Source organism: Nelumbo lutea, chromosome 3 (genome assembly GCF_056320005.1).
Source record: "Nelumbo lutea isolate HS-2025 chromosome 3, American lotus-T2T, whole genome shotgun sequence".
Taxonomy (NCBI): domain Eukaryota; kingdom Viridiplantae; phylum Streptophyta; class Magnoliopsida; order Proteales; family Nelumbonaceae; genus Nelumbo; species Nelumbo lutea.
In genome coordinates, this window is record NC_142686.1 from 59,884,287 (window position 1) to 59,907,860 (window position 23,574).

Here is a 23,574-nt window from a genome sequence, read left to right on the forward strand (position 1 = left end):
AAGATACAGGTTTGTACCTTGAGATTTATGAAATTTTATGATAAGAGATTAAGATTTTAATTTAAAGTTTTTTTTTTTTTTTAATTTTAATAAATTCTCTACTTTTAATTTTTTCACATTCCTACACTCCTTTTTCTTATACATTTCAAAATTAATGTATATGCAAATCTCTCTCTCACTCTCTCTTATTACCCTCCAAATGTCCCCATTAAAACTCATGATGTGCACCATTTATTGTCTCTCTCCCCCTCCACCTCTTTCCTCTTTCTGCCCCTTCCTCTTCTCTGCCGTAGCAGTACTTTTGGAGAGTCACCCATACGAGCATTTCCAGGAGAATGTTGTTTCCTAGTTATTTTTCATGGATTAGAAAATGAGAGTTATTTCCAACAAGTTATACGTACAAAACAATCTTCCTGCCTCGATTCATACAGCGTCTGTTTGGCATTGATGCTATTGCTCATGCATTAGCGTTACATTAGAAAAATGATGCTCCAGGAAATGTTTGTTTGTTTTGAATCATTTTTCCATAAAAAATAGTGCTTTAAGTCATGTTTTAGAAATCAATAACGTGATTTGGACTAATGTCCAATTTGACATTTTGAAACCCATTGCCACTAAGAAAAATGTGATGTGACATTGACGTGAATTTCCTATAATGGATATCAATGCTGAAAATAGATAGTACTAAATACAAATTAATGTAGCTGTTGCTCTAGAAAATGTCCCACCGTTTTTTTGAACATACACAATGTGTATATAATGTCCCTGAACGTCGAACTGTCCATTTAAGACCAGATGCATCCATGACAAGACATTCTCTTCCACTTATCTATCTGTTCTCTTTCATCTGAAAATGCTAGATTGTTCAGAAGCTCCTCTTTACATTCAAATTCTACCATTTTTAATCTCTAAGTCGCTACCAACCTGGTGAATGAATCGAGCATGTTCGAAATCTCTGAATTCCTGCTTATTAGTTAGGGTAAAATATAATTAAAAACCTCCCCTAAAGTTACATATAATCATAATAATCTCCCCTGCCTCCTCTATGGTTATTTTTTTCGATTTGACTCGGGGAATTTCTTTTAATTAAAAGTGAAAAGTTCTTGTGAGCGTATTTTAGTATGTCTCATATGATTGATTGATAGATATAAGGATAAAATGGGTATTTTTGAAAAAAAACTGATGCATTAGACCAATGTTTTTGGAAAAATAACAGAAGGAAAGTAACTGCTGGTTTTTTCAATACTACGGGGAGGTTTTTGTGAAAGTGAAATTACATAGGAGATTTTTAGGATTGTCAAAAAATTGAGCGGAATTTTTAAATTGTCAAAAAATTCAGCATTCTTAATGAAATTAGCCATTGCTTTAAAAAAAAAATAATTATTCTTTACCGAATCGGGGCTAAAAACTTTTCTCGACCAACCAATAGAAAAAGCCACATCAATGACTTTCTAGGCCTGAAAAGTATAGAAGTCCAATTTAAAGCAAGGTTCTTAAAATTGAATCGGACAGCGAACCAATCAGGGGTCTGGTTCTTGGGTCAACGGTCCAATCGTTCAAACCGAATGGATGTCTTGTCCTGACAAAAAATAAAAAACGGCAAAACCATTGGACTGTTAGAACAGTTTGACCACCCAGGTCAGTGGTTTTTTGACCAAATTATTGTTTTTTGGCAAAATTACGGTTCTGAGGTAAAACGGAATCGATTCCCAACGGTTTTCTGATCCAACAATCCAGTCCAGTCCGATTTTGAAAACCATGATTTAAACAGTAATTTGAACTCAAAAAGGAATTTAAATTTTGTTAACCCACTCAAATATACGTTCCCGTCTCACCGGTCTCTACACAACCGTTGAATGCTCTCACAGTCATAGAAGACTACTCTGTTTCGCCGCTTGTTCCTTTCGTCGACACCACACTTTCTCTGCTTTCTTCACCTCCTCACCAAGACAACAGCTATCTAATGCTTTCACCAGAGAATATTCCCTTTCGCTGCTTTTTCCTCCTCTCAAAGCTGGAAGGCACGATCCTTGTTTACAGCAGACTTCATAGATTGGCAATGACAAAATAGAGATGTTGCCTCCAGTTGGAAAGAGAATCCTTCAAAGTCTTGACACCCCTAAAGAGTTTGGGTGTTCTGATTCATCTCTTAATAATTCGTTATGAATCAATCCATGTTTGGAATACTCTGGTTTTGCAAAAAATCATTGCACCCACGTCCAATCTCTCATAAACCCATTGTGTCCCTTTAGCAACGAGCTACAGCCGGAGCCGTGTAGTCATAGCCGGAGGAAGAATGACTTGGCGAGGAACAAAACTGGCGGTGATAACAGATAGTTTAGGGGGCATTTGGATAATGTGAAAATTAACATTATGAAAGATCAAAATACTCCTACAAACAACTAAAAATGACTAATTTTTAAGGGTATTTTGGTCTATTGAATTAATTCCAACTCCAATTAATACCCTTGCCCTCCATCATACTCACAACACTAATTTCCATACTCTCTTATACACTCTCATACTCTCACCTAGTCCCTAATTCTCAACTTTATTCAACTTTCAATAAGAGGAATGCATGCTCAAGTATCTCAACTTAGCAATTTGGGAAGGTTGGAAGTTTCAATAGTTGAAATTCCAAACCAATAGACCAAGTAAGTTGTAATTAAATTAATTTTTGTTTTTTTACAATTTTAATACTATTGCTTTTTAAAAATGGTTGGCTCCTCTCAAAATCAGTTTTCCAACATGTTTGGCTCTGATGATGTCTAGTCACAGTATAACAACATTGATATTGGTGCTAGTGATTCTATGGTCGATATTACCGGAGTTGTCACCCCTAGTACTGCTACTAAGGGAAAGAAAGAGACCACTAAGCTGACTAGTCGAGGCCGAGTGTTGTAAGCTCAAATCTACACTTCAAGTGGCCAAAGTCGAAATGTTTGCTTCAAAGGGCCAAGTTAAAGAGCTTAAGGCCGTTGTACAGGGGTTGGACAGTAAGATGGAAGGAGTCACGGCCAAAGCTATCAAAGATACAATGCTTATGATGAACACTAGTGCGACTTGACTAACTTCTCAAGTAAGTCCTTCCTCGAAGGCTTCTTCCTCTATCAAGGGCAAGTGCTAGCTGATGCTGCTCGATCCTAGGTAGTGCAAGAACTGAGGTCACAGTGAGTTAATCCTTGCCAATTGAGTGAAGCCGAGGTGGAAGGATGAAGCCGCGCAATGAGATCTGAAACCAAGAAAAGGTCATAGGCCCGAAGAGTTATCCCCAGGTAGGCACTTCGACGCTCAAGCTAGGAGAAAGTAGTAGGTGGTCTGGCTGAGCAACTAGAGAGCAGTGCTGGTTTGAGCAGAGTAACGGTATAGGAGTTAAGAGTCTGATCCTTTACCTTGAGCAAGAGATACCTTTTGTAGCCGAAGATCCATGTCCTGGTCGGATGAGGCTTCTGAGGTTGTTGGGATGAGGTTAACCGCCGAGGTCTTCGGGATAAGACCTAATCCCTAGCGAAGTTATCCCTATCCACTCTCTTGTCTTGGTCGTGCCTATCCTAATGGCGTGGTGCTGTCATGGATGAAGGTATAAGGTGGGGCCACGGAGGTGATGCGGTGCTGGTGTAGCCGCAGAGACGAGCTAGGCCGCAGATGTTACATGGCACTGACGTAGCCGAGGGAATAGGGCGGCCGCGTGGCATTCTAAGCCAGCTCAACCATAACCCAAACACCACTCCCCCAGTTCCAAAGTCGAGGAGTGAAGTGCTCAGCCAAGATGTAGCGCAGAAGAGTTCTTCGATTCTCAGCTAAGGAACTAAGTTGAAATTCGGAATTCAGACACCATTTGTGGTGTGCCATAGAAGAGCTCTTTGGTCTTCGACTAAGGAATTTAAAGTTGAAATTCGGAATCTGAACACCACTCCCCCAGTTCCGAAGTTGAGGAGAGGAGTGCTCGGCCGTGGCGGGGTGTGGAAGAGCTCTTCAGTCATTGGACGAGGAATTTGAAGTCAGTTCTGGTTGACAACGTCATTGGGGTCGAAGGATTTGGGTTGGATCAGTTTTTCGAGCTGAGCTGGCCAGGTCAATTATTGTGTCATCTCCAAAACAGGTTGTTAGAAGCATCGCTTCAATTCCCGAGGCTTTACGCATGCGGAGTACAGTTGTGCCAATTGGCCTTCTGAGCTTGTCAGAGCGGCGCTTGATCTACGCCGTTGATCTTGCTTTGGTCTGGAGTGTTGGGAGCTCTATAAAAGCAGGTGAAGAGCATTTCCCTTTCGTCATTTGCAAAAGAAGTCACTTGGGAAGCTTGGCGAGGAGTAGTTTACGATGCTCGGTGCTTGCTTCAGTTCCGTGGCTTTCCATTCTTCGTGCTAGGTAAGATCTCGTCCTCCCGTTCTTCTTTCTCTTCTTCTGCTTCTTCCTCCAATTACTCTACTTCTTGTTTTGAATCTGAGCCAGGGTCTTTTACCAAGAATGCCATGCTTAACATTCCTGAGGCCGAGGGTTGGGGGTTCGAGGCTGAAGAGTTTGAGGGGGTAGATTCTCAGAGGGTTGTCGGGGCCGAGGGGGCTGAGGCGGGACAGTCCTCTGTGGAGATCGAACTTCCTATGCAGGCTAGCCGCAGATTTGGGACAACCCCTTGTTGTCTGAACCCTGGGATATGGCTCAGATCCAAGCTTTATACTGCATTCCTGAGGAGTACGAATTTAGGTGTTTGTGAGAGTTGGAAAAACTGACTCACTTGCCACTTGGGCTGGAAATAGAGTCACCACCCATCAAGTAAATAAAGATGAGGTGATGGGACCTTTGAGATTTACATCGGAAAGTGCTTTGTTTTAATAATGACTCCATAGCTCGAGGCATTGATCCAAACCAATCTGGGCAAGACTTGGATGGGAGAGGGATGGGGCTAGGCACCCCTCTCCCACATCCAATAGGTGGAGCCCACATGGCGTTCCAAAACAAGCACGATGATAGATATGCAAATAAACAATTATTTATCTGACTAAAAGAACGATGAAACAAGACAATTAAAGAACAAGAGAACCCAAAGAGAAGCTCCCTAATTATTTTTTTATCATATATATATATTTTTATTTTTATATTTTTATTAATTTTTTTATCAATTGTTTGTATTGTTTTTATGGAACCCCATTTGATTTTATTTTAACTTTTATTTTTTTTGTTTTTTCTTTTTTGTTTTATTTTTTTTAATCTTTATATTTTTATATATTTTTTCCTCTCCCTTTTAGTTTAATATTTGTTTTATCCTATTTATTATCTTCCTCTTTCAACGGTTTCTCTTTACTTGTCTCCTAAATATAGCCAAGTCTATTGTACAAAACTCTCATCTCAATCTATCTAAGGGCTCTCGGGGTGAAATTTGGGTTTTTTGGGTTTTTGGGTGTTTCGGAGAGGTCGGAAGGGTTTGATCGGGTTTTTGGGGTGAATTGGAGGTTCAGGTAGCAGATCGAGCAAAAATTGGGTGTTGATAGTGTCCGAGGGCTGGTGAGAGGCCCATAGATGCTCGGCCGGGCGAGCTCTCCGTGTACGAGAAGAGTCTAGAGTCCGGGCTAAGGTTCCCAGTGCATGAGGGAATTGTCAAAGTGTTTGATTGGTACCGAGTGTTGCTAATGCAGTTGATGCCGAACTCCTTTAGGTTCCTAATTGGTTTGATGTCCTATTGTTTTGTCCACGGTGTCAAGCTTATCTTGGGGATGGTTTCCTACTTCCTCCAACTAAAGCACCACCAGCAGAAATACTATTACTTCTCGGCGAGGCAACACATTAAAGTGCTTGTTGGGGCTCTATCCTCGGTGAAAACTAGAAGGAGGGATTCTTCTTTGGGCATTGCCTTGGAGGTTCGCCCCTTCTGGCCGTGCTCTGGCATTCGAGGATTAAAGTGCCGCAGACCACGTTGGCCTGGTTTACCAAGGAGGAGAGGATGACTACAGACATAATTGAGGAGATCAACGTGATGTGCTACACATTCTTCTTGATGTTAATTCATGTCAGATTGATGAGCGGGGAGGCTGGTCCATTTCGTTGCTTCAGTTCACTCGTAGATCTTCTCTTTTCCAAGCTTACATTGTTCTAATTGAGTGCTCATGTCGGTGCAAGTGTTGATATGGCAAGCGAGGAGGGTATCCTTTATAGGATGATGGCTGGGCTAGAGAGGCACGACTGAGGTGCTCCGAGGGCCCAACCCCATTCCGAAGCGGTGCCGCCGAGGTCTGCCACTAGGGCTTCCCGATAGCAGAAGAGAGCTAGGCAGTCAGATGATGAAGAGGAGGTTGTGGTAGTTAACCCGGAGGAGGGCTACCAGTCCATTGTCCCCCCTTCTCCGCAGATGAATGTGCCTAAGGGCAGCATCTCGGCTTTTCACATGCCATAGTGGAATGTCTATTCCGAGGACAGGCTCGATATGGAGGGTGTGCCTGAATAACTTCTCCACGGCATTATGACATAGGTCATTCGGCGTGAGGTCGTAGTCTATGAGCGGTGTCCTAGAGTACTCGCTCCTTCTTCAAGTTGCTTCGGTAAGTCTGTCCTTATTCTTGGTTTCTTGTCTGGTTGAAGTTGATCGTGCTGACACTCGATTTCTTTTGTAGAGTGCTTGTTTGGCAGTTGTAGTGTTCAACCACCTCCGATCATTGTGGTGCCTCTATGGCGCTGAGCACACCAAGCTCGTGGGCCGAGCTTGAGGTGGCTGGTGAGTGGACGTCTGCACTGGAGAGGGAGATGGCCGAGCTGAAGCACGAGAATGAAGAGCAGGCGGACACCATCCGCAATTTAAAGAAGCGCATCAACGAACTGAAGGCTGAGTAGGAGTGGCTGAAGAAGGAGGTTGCTGATAGGGAGGCTCAAGTAGTTGTTTGGTTTCAGGGCTCAAAGGAGTATCAACACAAAATGGATGACTTTGTCGTGCACTCCTTCGAGACGGGTTTCAACCTTTTTCAGAGGAGGATGCTACGTCACTACCCGAATATTACTGAGGTCGTATAGGGTTAGAGTCCTTACGATGCTGCCACTCCTCCTATCGAGGATAATACCACTGTGGACGTGCCTGAGGAGAATGTGGGGGCTGAGAACCATCTTGTCGAGGATTGAAGTGCTTGTCTGCTACTACTACTGCTTGTCCAAATTGTTTTCTTTGCTCTGTCGAAGCTATGTCTCCCCGTTTTCCCTTTTTTTTTTTATGTAAACGGCTCAGTATGCCGAGCTCCAAACTATATGCAAACCTTTGTTAATTAATGGAATATGCTTTTTGGTTTTGAGCTTTTGTGCTGCTCTACTCTTTTTCTCCCTCTCTTTTTTATTGAAGTGTAGGCCTCGTCTTACCATGGACGAGGTCAGGAGTGGCCAAGATCTTTGGTCTTCGGCTTATGTTGCTGAAGTGTTCTCCTAGCTCTCATCACTCGGGGATGCTCAATTACCGGTCTCGAAAGCTTTTGGCTCTTCGTGGGAAAGCCGTTCGTTGGCTAGCTTTGGTCTGACAATTCGTCAATAGGGTGTGTTGAGTTCAATGACCACTCAATGGCCTTGGGGGCGGAAGCATTTCTTCTCCACTTTAGGCTCTAGCCGTCGACAACCGAGTCAGTTTGCTTGGTCAGCTATATACTGCCGAGTTATGTGTCGCGAGCTCTAGCCGTTCAAAGGTCAGTTGAGTCGATTTGTGGGCTATCTAGCCGTTATGCTTTTAGCTGATTGATGTGCATGCGTGATATGTGCCATGTAGTGTACGCGATGTGTGTGTGTAGTGTCGCGTGCTGTGTGATAGGTATTGAACAACCATCTTGTACAACAAAGAACTTTTTTATTGATACTAGGTTATTATCAGTAACCTACTATCAGTAACTAGATTACTATCCAGCCGTTCAAAGGTCAGTCGAGTAACCTAGTATCAATAACAAAGAACTTTTTTATTGATAGTAGGTTACTATTAGTAACAAAGAACTTTTTTATTGATACTAGGTTATGTGTCGCAAGCTCTGGCCATTCAAAGGTCAGTCAAGTCGATATGTGGGCTATCCAACCGTTATGCTTTTAGCTGATTGATGTGCATGCGCGATATGTGCCCTGTAGTGTACGTGATGTGTGTGTGTAGTGTGGCGTGCTATGTGGTAGGTGTTGAACAACCATCTTGTAGAACAAAGAACTTTTTTATTGATACTAGGTTACTGATAGTACATTCGGAGGTTCCCAGTATTCCAACTCCTCTATATAGGCCCACTATTGAGGTCTTCTAGTCTGTGGGTATCGGGTTCGAGGACTCTGGTGACTCTATATGATACTTCCTAGTTGGGTCCGAGCTTTCCTTCTCCTGGTGCGGGAACTATGACTTTGCAGAGAACAAGATCGCCGGTTTTGAATTCCCTTCCTTGGACCTTAGAGTCGTAGTATTTGGCCATCCTTTGCTACTGTGCTGCAATCCCGATGTATGCTTGGTTCCGTGCTTCTTTCACTAGGTATAATTTTGCATGGAGGTCTTCGTTGTTCTGCTCCTTGTCATAGAACTCGATCCGAAGAGTCGGCAAGCCTATTTCTACGGGTATCATGGCTTCAGCCCCATAGGCTAGGCTGAAGGGTGTCTCCCTGGTAGCTGTCCGCGGAGTAGTCCTATAGGCCTAGAGGATACTAGGCAACTCCACAACTACCTTCCCTTAGCCTGGTCAAGTCTGGTTTTCAGGCCGTGTGGTAGGGTTTGGTTGGTCACTTCGGTCTGCCCAATACTCTAAGGTCAGTGCACGGCTGTATTCTGGTGATCGATCCCTAGGTCGGCGCTGAGGTTCGAACTTGCATTCAGTGAACTGCGCTCCATTATCCGTGATAAGAACCCAAGCAATGCTGAACTGACAGACAATACCTTGCTAGAAGAAGTTCCGGGCATTATGTGCGGTAATGCGTGCTATGGCTTCAGCTTCCACCCATTTGGTGAAGTAGTCCACTACCACTAGGAGGAACTTTTTTTGTGCGACTATGGTGGGAAAGGGACCAAGGATATTCATTCCCCATTACGTAAAGGGCCATAGGCTAGTGATCAACTTCAAGGGGATTACTGACGGATGATGGAGATTGGAATGCCTCCGACAATTGTTGCACTTTCTGACAAGCCGGGCTGCATCCTGCTTCATGGTCGGCCAAAAGTATCCTTGCTAGAGTGCCTTGTGAGACAAGGTTCGGGTGCCGAGGTGATCGCTATAGATCCCCTCATGTATCTCCCTGAGGACATATTCGGCTTCAGAGGGTGGAAGACAACTTAGGTAGGGGAGAGTGTGTGAGTAGTGGTAGAGCTATCTCTGGATGAGGCAATACCAAGCTGATTTGTCACGAGTCTCTTGGCCTTCGTTCGGTCTTCTAGAAGTGTGCCATCCCAGAGGTACTGTATGATGGGGTCCATCCAAGATGGGCCATGCTGAACAGGGAGAATGAGGAGGGATGTCGGTGCAATATTCGGTTGGTTCAAGGTGTCCATCCACACTATCAAGTCAAGGTTGGTCTGCGGCGAACTGGCTAACTTTGATAGTGCGTCAGCTCGGATGTTTTCAACTCAGGGAATTTGTTGAATATTGAACTGCTCAAGCCGTTGTATGAGCTCTTGCACCTTCTGTAAGTAGCTCGCCACGGTGGGGTCTATGTCTCAAACTGGTTGTGGATCTAGTTAACTACCAGCTGGGAGTCATTGAAAGCTTCGACTCGTTGGGCTCTGAGGTTTAGGGCAAGTTGAAGTTTGGCGATTAAGGCTTCATACTCAGCTTCATTGTTGGAGGTTTTGAACTCCAACCTAAAGGCGTGCTCTAGTACCATGTTGTCTAAGCCGATGAGGATGAGGCCAACCTCGTTGCCTTATCTATTGGATGAACCGTCTACATAGAGAGTCCATATCTGCGGTGTTAGGGCCGGGTCCTATGTGGTGAAGGTACATTCTGCCAGAAAATTGGCCATGGATTGGGCTTTGATGGTAGGCCAAGGAACATAGTCGATGTCAAATTCGCTTAGCTCTATGCTTCACTTAACCAGGTGGCCAGATGCTTCCGGCCTTTGGAGTACTTGCTTGAGGGGCTGGTCGATAAGCACCCAGACGTTGTGAGCTTGGAAGTATGGTCTGAGCTTCCTTGCCGAGGTGACTAACGCCAAGGCCACCTTTTCTAAGTTGGTGTATCGGGTTTCTACCTCACTAAGAACTTTGCTAGTGTAGTAGATCGGTCTCTGTACCCGATCTTCCTTCTTGACCAATACCGAGCTGATGACCTCATCCCTGGCCGAGAGGTAGAGCAACAGCTCATCCCCTGGGCTCAGTTTTGTGAGGAGAGACAACAAGCTTAGGTATCTCTTTATTTCCTAAAAGGACCATTCACACTCGTTAGTCTATTGGAAGTTCTTCATGTGTTTGAGGGCCTCGAAGAAGGGTAGACACTGGTCCGCTGATTTGGACATTAATCTGTTAAGGGCGGCTATTCTTCAGGTGAGGCGCTGCACTTCTTTGTGCGTCCAAGGTGATTGGATGTCGAGGATGGCTTGGATTTTTTCTAGATTGGCTTCAATTCCTCTCTTCGTAAGGAATTTGCTGTAGCCGACCCGGAAGGCGCATTTGGTCAGGTTCAACTTCATTTTGTACTTCCTGAGGGTGCCGAAAACTTCTTTAAGGTCGGCCAGGTGGTGTTCGACCTTCTTGCTTTTTACGAGCATGTCATCAACATATGCTTCAACATTCCGACTGAGCTGATTCCTTGAAGACGTCATTCACCTACTGCTGATAACCTTGAAGTAGTACAATCCCTGGTCAGTTCATCTGAAGGCCTGATGTGCAAGGCTTTCATAGCAACTCTCAAAGGTCTGACCTTGATATGGTATTCGTCCCTTCCCCCGTGCCCCATAGCATCATGGGAGCAACTAGATAACCAGTTTTTGGCTCAATTCACAGCAAGCCAAAAGCACTGGAAAACTCCGGCCAGACTCAGGTGCAGTAGAGGAAGGGAGAATCCCTCAAAGACTACTTGGCCAGATTCAACACTAAGGCATTGCAGGTTCGGAACCTAAACCAGTCAGTAGTTGTCACAACCATTCAGCATGATCTACGGCCTTCTCTATTCAACTTCAGCATCTCTAAGAACCCCCCTCAAACCATAGTTGCGTTGATGAGTCACGCCCAGAAGTATATCAATGCGGAGGAATCACAAGCATAGCTAAAAGACAAGGAAGAGAGGCCCGAAAAAAAGAGAAGGGATACCGAGGATCACAGGATAAAGAGTGTGGACAGAGATCACAAGAGACCAGACCGCCAGACCGACCGCAGACCAAGGACTCCTCCACCAACCTACAGGAACTTCATGCCATTGAATACACCATGGTATAAAGTTTTGATGCAGATCCGCGACCGTAGCTACGTGTGGTGGCTCGAGAAGATGAAGACCCAAGGCAACAAAAGGAACCATGACAAATATTGTGAGTTCCATAAAGACCACGACCACGACATGGACAAATGCTATGACGTGCGCAACCGCATCAAGGACTTGATCAGGCAAGGGTACCTTAGTGGGTTCACCAACAAAGATGAGAAACCAGCAGAAGAAGAACCACGCCTAGAAAATAGACCACCATCGTGGGCCCCCTCAGTTGGTGTCATTGCCATAATATCTGGAGGGATCACTATCAGAGGAGAAAGCAACTCGGGCCACAAAAAGTATGCACGGCTACTCGAGTTCGACGAAAGAGGTCCGAAGCAAAGACGTGAAGACCCAATCACTTTCATAGAAGACGACCTTCGGGTGGTCTAGACCCCACATGATGACGCCCTAGTGATCACTGCCGAGGTGGCCAATTTTGAAGTGCGGTGCATCCTAGTCGACATAGATAGCTCGGCGGATGTCCTCTTTGAAGACGCATTCAACAGAAACCGCCTCTTCTCTATCAACACTCCCCTAAGACAATGACATCACCACAACGGCCATGGTCAACTTCATCGTTGTCTGTTGCTCATCCTTGTACAACACTATCCTCGGCCGGCTGACCTTGAGCGCTCTACGGGTCTCGGTTTCCACATTACACCTCAGTACGGTGTGGGAGTAACGCATGGAGACCAAAGGGCTGCACGACAGTGCTACTTAACCTCCTGCCAAGGACTGCGCCCTGCCATAGAAACACTGACGACCGAAAAGCATAGATCTACGGGATGACGTGAAGACACAGCATGACCAACCTATCGAAGACCTTGTCCAAGTGCCGCTCTCCAAAGAAGACCCTGAAAATACAGTCCAAGACGTCTCTCTCTTGGGAGATCATCTTTGGGACGAGTTAGTATAACTACTAAGGGACCATGCCGATGTGTTCGCTTGGTCGGTGGTAGATGTTGGGGATTGACCCCAAGGTCATCACCCACCACTTAAACGCCGACCCACACTACCGAGCCATCAGGTAGAAGAAGAGAAGCTTCATTGTAGAACAGTGGCAGGTGATCATTGACAAAGTCCAAAAGTTGCTCGACACCGGCTTCACCCGAGAAGTAAAGTACCTGGACTGGCTGGCCAATGTGGTAATGGTGAAGAAGGCCAACGGGAAGTAGAGGATCTGGATTGACTTCATTGACTAGCTTGTCGATGCGACGACAGGGCATAAACTCCTAAGCTTCATGAATGTGTTCTCAGGCTACAATCAGATTCAGATGCACCTAGATGACCTGGAGAAAACCACCTTCATCTAGGCTTTGAATGCTTCGATGTGATCGTCAAGGTTGATATTCCCATCGTACTTCTCGAATTGCGGCACCCGCCATCTTGTAGGGGGAGCCAAGGGTGGCTCCTTGGCGGGCTGACCGCTTGGTTGGACCGGCTGGACTATGGTTGGTGCCATGCTCCTCTGGGCTTGGTTGCGCTCCAACTTGGTCAAGCGTTGTCAGAGTTCTCGGATTTCCACATCTCTGTCGTCTGGAGTTGTGGCGTGTGCGGATCTTTCCTTCTTGGGCCGTGCTGGGTGGCCTTGATCGAACTAGACTCGGCAATGGAGACTAGTTGATGCAATGTCCATTTACCAAGCCTTTCTTTGGCTGGGATCCGAGTACACTGGTGGGTTTTGCTACGGTTATCAAGCTTGCGGGACCGGGCGGATGAAACTGATCTTGTGGTATCTTGCTTTTCTTGATCAGGCCGCAACCCGTCCTTGTCCGATCGATGCGTTTTGTGGTCCTTGAGGCGAGGATCAGCCTTTGTACACGTCGGGGCAAGAGGGGATATGGTCCGAGCAGGCGGCGCCATAGATCCCAGTGACTGCATCATTGCCAAGATCTTGTCGACCTTTTCTTGCATCACTTGGAACTAGGCAGGGTTGACTACGGCTTGGTGCTGAGGTTGCTAGGTTTTATGGCATGGAGGACTGCAATGAGAGCGGGATTCCCGAGATGGGGATTGGCCTGTTGAACGCTCATAGTTGTTTCTCAACATCTTGGTTAGTTCTTGATTGTGTGGAAAATAAAAGGGTTTTGGTAAGGAATTTTGTGTGGTTTCCACAGATGGTGTCAATTTGATGTTGTTGGATCCTAGGTAGTGCAAGAACCGAGGTCATAGTCAGATAATCCTTGCCAACTGGGTGGAGCCAAGGTGGAAAGTGAAGGGATGAGAGATCCATCATATGGATGGCCAAACCCTATAGGAAGGTTGGGAGAAATTTTAAAAATTTCTCTCTCTCCCATCTGGGAATTGCATTCCCTATTTTAGAAAACTGCATTTTCAATGATCGTTCTTGAAACAAAACCGGACCAGATCTGAAACTAATGGGAGGAGAGGGATATACTTGATACGAAGTAGCAGTAACTCCCAGTGAATGTGTTTACGCCCAAGGAGAAAACCAAAACCCATTTCCACTGAAGATGACACAGTGTGTAGTGAACCAAAACCAAAACCCTCGCGAGGAGGGTCTGGAACTGGCGTTGGTATTCTACCACCGTGCCGGTTTGTTTAAGGTTAATCAGCTCGCCTAAGGGGTTGCTTGTCGATAGAACCAGAGTTGCGCTTCCTCTGTTAAGTGAAAGGCGGCTAGGCTTACCTTATCCCGATCGTCTGTCCATTGATTTCGAAAAAACTACTCACACCGGTACAGCGAGCCCAAGGGATCTCCGTTGCCGTTGTACGACGGGAATTCTAACTTGTTGTACTTGGGGATGACTGCAGCCCCCTGGTTGTTGAACTGCTGTTCATCGGAAGACTCTGGCAGATCTGGTCGGCGACCGCTAGTGGCTTTCACCCCTTCTGTGTTCCTCTCTTTGCTAGAAAGGAATAACTCCATCAGACGTCGTAGCTCCTTGACTTCGTCCTTGACTTCCCGTACTTTCGTGCTGGTTTCCATGACTCGGTGCTCAAGTTCGTGGACCTTGGATAACAGCTGCTCCAGATCACCCATGACGCCTTGCTCTGATACCAAAATGTTATGGGCTCGGGCGTAGGATCTCGTCACGGGTCAGTCCACGGGGAGAACCTCTAGTTTCCCCTTGCCCCTCCCTTTGCGTGTTGACCCTATCGTGGTGACCTAAGGGGTGATTTGTCCAAGAGATCACCCTAACTCTCATTTACTCTTCTCTTTGACTGAAATTTTGGATGCCTTTATTCAATAATAGTGGCTCCTTAAATAGGAGATTACAAGAGTCCTGCTCCTAGGGAGACTCTTTGCTGAATAGGGAGACCTCCAACTCTATCTTGATAAGATAAGACTGATAAGATAAGTCTCTCTTAATCCTAATCTAATAAGATAAGATAATCTCTCTTAATCCTAATATAATAAGATAAGATAATCTAATCTACTAAATTAATAAGATAAGAATAACAAGATAGTTTAATCTAATATGCTGAATGGATAAGATTGTTGCTGCCGAATTGGATAGGATGAGAGCACCGGATCATTGTTGCTGCTGCTGCTCCCAATACGCATCCACATTAGCATCTCTCTCTTCGCTTCTATAAACACTGACAAATGCCCATAAATAAATAAACAAAATAGGGAGAAACAGGATTCACGCAACCAACTCCATATAGTTGGGACTGGAACAAGGCTTAGATGATGATGATTTATCTGTGCATGGTCTATTTGAAGATTCTGATTATAATAATTACAACTTACAATTATCTATCAAAAAATAATAATTACAGCTTACAATACTTTACAAAATGTTCATGGCATAGAAAATTAATTGGGTAGGAATTTTCTTTTTGTTTTTGTAAGTTATATGTGTTCCTTTGTATGGCTCAGTTGAATGAGCCAAGATTCATGGCTGTTGGATTTTAATCTCATAAGAGATTAAATCCAATGGGTTTGATTGGTCAATTACATGAGAAATTACACCTGCACACTTGGTTGAAAAATCAGTTTTTCTCTTACAAAAAAGAAACCTAGTTTTAAACTTGTCCCACATTGGATAATTACAAGGTCTGTTTTCAGTATTTCAATAGGAGCTGATTTACAATCCTTAGAATTAGTAGAGGAGAGTATGGGGATTCAATACCGCGCAACGCGCATGCACGCGTGTGCGTGCATGTGTGTGGCGCAATGAGGCGCTTTAGAGGTGCACTTTGCTCGCACTTGGTTGAAAAATCAGTTTTTCTCTTACAAAAACCTAGTTTTGAACTTGTCCCACATTGGAAAATTATAAGTTTTGTTTTTAGTATTTTAATAGGAGTTGATTTACACTCCTTAGAATTAGTAGAGGAGAGTATGGGGATTCGATACCACGCAATGCGCGCGCGTGTGTGCAGTGCAATGAGGCGCTTTAGAGGCGCACTTTGCTCGCACCCGCGTGGTTCACGATGGATGGCTCTGGTTTTGGTGCGTTGATGACCGTTGATCACTGCTGATGAGATCAATGGTCATGATTCGATTGGGTGTGATCAAGAGGCACAATTCAAAGTTAACAGTCACCAACTGTTAACAACTTTTTAAACAGTCACAATGTTTGAAATTATGACTGTTCAAGGTGCATTCTCTAAACCAGCACTTACCTTTTCCTCATACCTCTTCACAAATTATTTAAGGAGCATGAATCAGACTCCAAAACACACAATTTTGAAATTCACTATCTTTTTCTCTCTCAGTCCGGTCTGCTACAGTCTCACAGAAGGTTCCTTTGGAGACTCTTCAACTTTGTTGGTTGCAGATTCTCGCCCAAGGCTCTGTTGTATCCTAGGAACGAATTTGCCTATAACCCAATAGCAAACTCAGTAAAATTGAGTGGGGGCAAATAACGTTCTAAAGACAATGTTTTCAGACGCGCCTCAGAGCTTCTCCTCCTAAGTTACAGTGACCCCATCTTCCTCAACATTTTTAGAACGTTATTCTGCAATGGAGGCGGAAGTAAGCATGACTTCGATCAAAATGATGAACTAAGATCTTGTTTGACTAGACCAGTTCGATGGAGCAAATTTCAGCCGATGGCAAGACAAGATGATCTTCTTTCTGACCACACTGAAGCTATACTATCTGTTGGACCCGAATCTGCAATCACTTCCTAAACCCACTGACAAAGACTCTGAGAAACTAAAGAAGGAAAGAGCAAAAAGGGAAGATGACTCACTTCTGTGCCGATGACACATACTGAATGCCTTATCAAACCGGCTCTACAATTTCTACAAGGAACTTACATCTCCAAAAGAAATCTAGAAGGCCCTAGAATTCAAATACAAGGTGCAAGAAGTAGGTATGAATAAGTATCTTATTGCAGAATACTTTGACTTCACCATGAACGACCATAAACCTATACTGGAGCAAGTTCATGAACTACAGGTGATAGTCAATAAAATCCGATCCCTTAACATCATCATTTCTGAATCTTTCCAAGTGGGAGCAATCATTACCAAACTTCCACATTCTTAGAAGGATTACAGGAAGAAGCTTCTGCACAAGGCTAAAGAACTTACCTTGGAGCAAATTCAGCAACACCTTCGTATTGAAGAAGAGTCTCGAATTAGAGATAGTAGAGATAAGACCCTGACCGATATGTTGAACTCTAAGGTAAATTTTGTGGAAAACGGATTGAAGAAGACTAACCCTACATTACAAGTAAAGAAGAATGATGGAAACTTCAAAAAGAGCAACAATAAGAAATGATCCTGCTTTCTTATTGTTTGTGGAAAGAAGGGGCATTATGCCCGAGTCTGCCGATACCGGAAAGGCAGAACCAAGTCTGCAAACATGGTAGAAGACAATCTCGTGGCCATGATTATTGAAGTCAACTGGCAGAATCATCTTCTGGATGGTGGTTTGATTCAGGCGCCACAGTCCATGTTTGTAAGGACAAGTCCTTATTCAAAACATATGAAGAAGTGACTGATGGCCAGGAGGTACAGATGAGAAATCAAACATGTGCCAAAGTTGCTGGAAGAGGCAACGTAGAGTTGAACTTCACCTCCAGAAAGACACTGACTCTCCTGAATGTTCTCCATGTTCCTGACATTAGAAAGAACTTGGTCTCAGTAAATCTTATTTGTAAGAGGGGATTCAAAGTTGTCTTTAAATCCGACAAACTAATCATATCCAAGAATGTGATGTTTATTGGAAAGGGATATAGTTGTAATGGTATGTTCAAATTAAGTATTAATGAAGGAAAAGATTCTGCTTATATTGTTGATTCTTTCTCTTTATGGCATGATAGATTAGCACACTTGAATTTTAAACCCATAAAGAACATGAGCAAGCTAGGTATAATTGCTTACAGTAATGAATCAACTGAAAAATGTGAAATATGTGTAAAATCTAAAATGGCTAAGAAACCTTTCCCTAGTGTTGAGAGAAATTATCAACTTCTAGAACTAATCCATTCTGACATCTGTGAACTCAATGGTGTATTAATAAGAGGAGGCAAAAGATACTTCATAACATTTATAGATGACTTTTCTAGGTACACCTATGCCTACTTTATGAGAACTAAGGATGAAGCCTTTGACATGTTTAAACTATATAAGACTGAAGTTGAAAATCAACTAGAAAAGAAAATTAAAATCAACTAAGGATGAAGCCTTTGACATGTGTATAGGTGTCTCCGGTCTGTTTTGAGAGTAGTTGGTTTAAGGTCTTACCACCAATAACTTTGACAAGGCTCTGAGATAACTATACTAACAAGAGGTTTAAGTTGATAAACCCCTTTTGTATGCATAACTGTGTCATAGTAGTTTGGATTGAGAGAGAACTATGTAATTGATCAATCGATGTGGGGGATTGTTGGATTTTAATCTCATAAGAGATTAAATCCAATGGGTTTGATTGGTCAATTACATGAGAAATTCCACTTGCACATTTTGTTGAAAAATCAAAATTTCTCTTACAAAAAAAAAACCCCAGTTTTGAACTTGTCCCATATTGGATAATTACAAGGTCTGTTTTCAGTATTTCAATAGGAGCTGATTTACACTCCTTAGAATTAGTAGAGGAGAGTATGGGGATTCAATACCGTGCAATGCGCACGCACGCGTGTGCGCGCGTGTGTGTGGCGCAATGAGGCACTTTAGAGGTGCACTTTGCTCGCACTTCGTGCGCACCCGCGTGGCTTGCAATAGGCAGCTCTGGTTTTGGTGCATTGATGGCCGTTGATCACCATTGATGAGATCAACGGTCACGATTCGATCGGGTGTGATCAAGAGGCACAATTCAAAGTTAACAGTCACCAACTATTAACAACTTTTTAAACAGTCACAATGTTTGGAATTGTGACTGTTCAAGGTGCATTCTCTAAACCAACACCTACCTTTTCCTCATACCTCTTCACAAATTATTTAAGGAGCATGAATCAGACTCCAAAACACACAATTTCGAAATTCACTATCTTTTTCTCTCTCAGTCCGGTCTACTATAGTCTCACAGAAGGTTTCTTCGGAGACTCTTCAACTTTGCTGGTTGCAGATTCTTGTCCAAGGCTCTGTTGTATCCTGTGAACGAATTTGCCTGTAACCCAACAGCAAACTCAGTATCCTGGGGGCAAATAACATTCTAAAGACAATATTTTCAGATGCGCCTCAGAGCTTCTCATCCTAAGTTACAGTGACCCCATCTTCCCCAACAATGGCTTCTGGGTTTGTCTTTAAGGGTGAAGTCTGGGTGTTGGGTGGCATGCGACTTGGAGGGGCAGGACTAGAGATTGTTTCTTCCGGGGAAGTATTCACGCCCAAGCTGCAGAAGTGGCATCTAGTGCTGGAGATGTGGCCGAAGCACTTACAATGGACTAGGCCCTCTATGGAGAATGGTGTCAAAAGGAAAATTCTGGGAGTTGGGGAAGATAGTCTTTGGGCCTTGACTGAGGAGCCATTTGTGATCTTTGAGCTTGAAACCAATGTAGAGATGGCTCTGAAAAGGCTAGGCCCTATGAAGAAACTGTATTCACAACTTGGCTTGGATGGGTTTCAGCGACTAATAGACAGCACCTTAATACATTTGTAGAAGAGAGAATGTGGGTCCATTTTTACTTCCCTCTCCTGAAGCTAAGTTATTCCAGTTTTTATCAGCTCAATTTCTAATTAGTTGAACAGACAGAGCAAAAGGAACTCATAGACTTATGAGTGTTAAGTCTGCTAATTGCTGACTGCTGATGTTTTGGGTACATCTATGGTGAAAAATACTACTAAACATAGTAGTCCTATCATTCATAATCCTAAAAAAAAAGCAGTTAAAAAATGATAATTTACAAATAGGTCAGGAAGATATACTAAACACTTCTTAGACTACTAAACATAGTAGTCCTATCATTCAAGTATATCTTATAAAAACACTTGTGCTAGAAATATTGTTATCAGGCATTCCATATAACCTATTTCATGCATTCCCTAAACCTTGGTGCTCCACAGATTGGGCAAGGACTTACCCCTTCAAGTTGACACGAAAATGTTTACAGCATGGAAATTTGAAATTTCTTTTGATACTTGTGAGGATATGAAATTTTCACAAATTATAATTGTGCACCCCCTTCTTGTGCCTGTTTGGAGAATGCAAATATCCAATATAGTGCACTATACCATCAATTTTGGGTCTCTGTAACCAACACTAATTGATTAGTACTGTACCATGGACAAAAAATAACAAAAAAAGGGAATTACTGAAATCTGGTTCCAACTATTATTGACCTTGCGAAGGGTGGACTGGTGGATTTGGTAAGAACCTAACCACTGGCATTTCTTGAGCAAAGTGGCTTCTCTCAGACTCAAACCTGTGTTTCTCCAATTAATGTTTCCTCTTTAAAAGAATAGGAACATGGAGAGACAGAGTATACACAAAACTCAAATCTACTGGTTTGTATGCCTAAATACAACCTCTTTTACTGAACCCATGATCACCAAATGCCAGTGGTTCACTTTGATTTTTTTAGTATAAGTAAAGTATCTATTCATTCAGTTTTGTTGACTTTTACTTAGTTGTTGTATTTTCAAAGGCTCCAACTTGGGATCTACTTCACCTAAAACCCACTCTAACCTGTTTACCATATTTCATTAGCAAATTTGTTAAATTTTCTATGAAATTCATGAATAATTTGGCCAGTTCCAAACTGGAATAACTGGGGTACCAAGAGCCATACCAACTGACTTGTGCAAATGTGCACAAGAATGAATTTTTAAGTTAAGAAAATCAGATTGGCCATACTGAGCCGACTAGCATTCTTAACGACTTGTCAGGAACAAGGCTGACCCAAATAGGTTGGTTTAACAATCCAGGCTTAGTTGGTCAATTTTCAATTGTTACTTTGGGTTTGATATAGAGAAACCTAGTTGGATTGATTTAATCCTCTAAAACTCCTCACCGTGCCTGTTAGCATATCCATAGCACTCCAATATCATATAGAGCATGTCCATAGCACATTCCATGGCATTCCAATATTAGAAAAGATAAACAAAAGAATAAACAAATTAAACAATGAAGTTGTTACTTACATCCTTTTCCAAAGAAACCTAGACGTCACAAAACCCACACAAAATGCCTTATGAATATAATCAATCCTATAAAATCAAAGTAAATAATATTAAGGGTAGGATAAAAAATTGTAGTATTAGAAATGAAATCATTTAAAGGAACCTAGGAGTAGATATCTTAATATCTGTAAATACCAATGCATTCCAGACATTCTAGGTCTGACCCAAATCTATTGAATATAGTTATGCTTGAAAAAGTTTGAAAACTTGTGCCTTTAAAGCCCAAAAAGCACAAAACCTAGTTTTGAGGCTCTATACATTTGATACTTAAAAGTGTTGATACTTACAAAAGTATCAAGTTCTATGGCAGACCATACACTTACAAATGGTCCAAAAGTACTGTCTAGGCCTACTACCCTTCCTACAATTATCATATTAATAGAGTAGCAGCCCTATGAAACATTATATTTAGAGGACAAGTTAGATAAATGACTCCTGTGTGGATGGAAATTAAATGACCATGAATTTGACACATGAAACTTGTGATGGTCTCCCAAATTTTAAAAGGACAAAAAAAATGCATAAATCATTGTTAACTTGTTACATATTTTGGCTCGTACTTCTATGAACATGGTTTTTCAAGGGATCTGCTGGAGAGATTTGAATCGTCCACTGGGCCTCCTAATGCAGGTGTGCGTTTGTTTCAATTTACTTTTGAAGGTGGGGGTAGAGGAATGGGAGTAGGGAAGCTATGTTCATATTGGTTATAAATGGTTCTTCAAGGGATCTGTTAAAGAGATTGTTGGTGCTCAAGTCAACAACCCCTTTGTGAGTTGTATCCTTCCCTTTATGCAATTGCTTCCAACAAGGAAGGAGATGTCTTTGAGCTCAATCCAGGGGCTGGAGAAATCAGAACAATTGGGAGGTTCCCCAATTATTGATCTGTTGGGAAGGTTGCATGAGGCAGAGCTCAATCCAAGTGTTAAAGATGTTTGGTGGTGTGCTGGGGAGAAAAATGGGATTTTTTCAACCAAATCCTGATTTCATGCTTTGGTGGGTCCTTTTCTAAAAGGAAGGTGGGGCTTCGTGCTGGACAATGGGTGTTGCCTTTGTGGTGCGCAATTAGAATCAGTGATTTTCACTAGTATGGGTGTTGCCTTTGGGGCTTCCATGGAACTAAGGTCAAGGGTCCCTAGACCTCTCCTTGCAATGGTGCCCATATGCCATTAAAATTAAAAACATTCTCATCATTCCAGGTTACCAGAAAAATATGAAAGGGATAGTAAATTGCAGAAAGATACCAGTATCAGTGATTTTCACTAGTATGGGATTAGATGAAGATGCCATGCATTATGAACATAATAATATATATATATATATATATATATATATATAACTGTTTTATGACATACAAATTATTGGACACGTTACAAGTGACGAGAAAATACACAGATTATAAACAAAGATAAAATCCTGCATCCCACATTCTATAGAAATGGTACGAGAAGTGGATTTACCAAATAGCTTTTTTGAAATCCAATAACCAAGAGCAAATGCAGCAGAATGTAGAATAGCCATAGGAACTATTAGAGCAATAATGATCTATTTTTGAATCATTAATGTAATTAAATTGTGAAGTGAGCATATTTTGATTACCTCCAATGACAGTTGGCACCAAAACAACTTGGAAAGACAACATAACTGATTTTAGCCTTAAACTAGTGGACAAAAGGCAATTATCAATGATCGGATCAAACTTGCTTGTAAGAGATAAAGGAAAGTTTATATTCCGTTAGGAAGAATGTAAGCACAGTCCACATACTGTTTGATGGGGCCTAACTAGAAAGCTCTTTAGAATTGGAAGATTTAACAGTTTCTCTTTCTTCCTTTTCTTTCTAGTAACTGACCAGAGAAATTTGTTGAAACAATAGAAAAAGAGTACAAAAAATAAAGGAAAACTCAAACTGTAAAGAAACAACTGAGCTAGCCATGGATAATCTAACTCAACTCCCAAAACATAACCACATAAGAGATTAACCCAAGCTTAAAGAACTACCCCATTGAGACCCCAAATACAATTCAGATCCATATTCATAAGCCCTTTCTATCCAAAAAACCTACTAGAGTATTTGCTGATCTTTGAATCAGAGAAACTACATCATGATTCATAAGCCCCTTCTATCCAAAAAACCTACTAGAGAATGCTGATCTTTGAACCTAAGCCTAGAGTTCGCTTTAACACTACCGAATACAGAGTTGTAATATGGTCAAAGTGAGCATAAAAAAATGAATAGGACAGAGAGAGAGAAAGAGAGAGGGAGAAGAAGAAGAAGAAGAAGAAGAAGAAGAAGAGGGATAGAGAAACTCACTGTTATCGCATGATAATCTTTTCCAAAATTGACAAACGGAATGCTAACAAAAGGGAGATCTTTGTCAGAATCTAAAAGTTCAGGGGGGTCTTTTGTGGAGAATGAAAGTTCTGGGTGATTGCCATCAGGCTATTTTTCTGTAATTTACCAAAAAAAGAAACAAATAATTTTCTCCATGTGCATTGATTGATGATTAATTAGGTAATATCAAAACCAAATAACTCACCAATGGAGTTTGGTGGAACTGTAAGGGGGCTGGGAGGCTAGCTGCACCGAATTAAATTTCTCACGTCCACTCAGTCTCGAGAGTGGTTGGTAGTTGGCCACAACGGTTCGGTCAAGCA

General features: G+C 42.6%; 1 long non-coding RNA gene across 1 annotated transcript; it reads right to left on the bottom strand.

Annotated features, from left to right (window-relative positions):
- Window positions 1-1,692: 1,692 nt before the first annotated feature.
- On the bottom strand, window positions 1,693-23,476 carry LOC148865211 (uncharacterized). The gene is made up of 3 exons (XR_016109642.1): window positions 23,231-23,476; window positions 20,883-20,948; window positions 1,693-2,317 (listed from the first exon to the last, which is right to left on the bottom strand). It is a non-coding gene; the product is annotated as an uncharacterized LOC148865211 (long non-coding RNA).
- Between the last annotated feature and the right edge of the window lie 98 nt (window positions 23,477-23,574).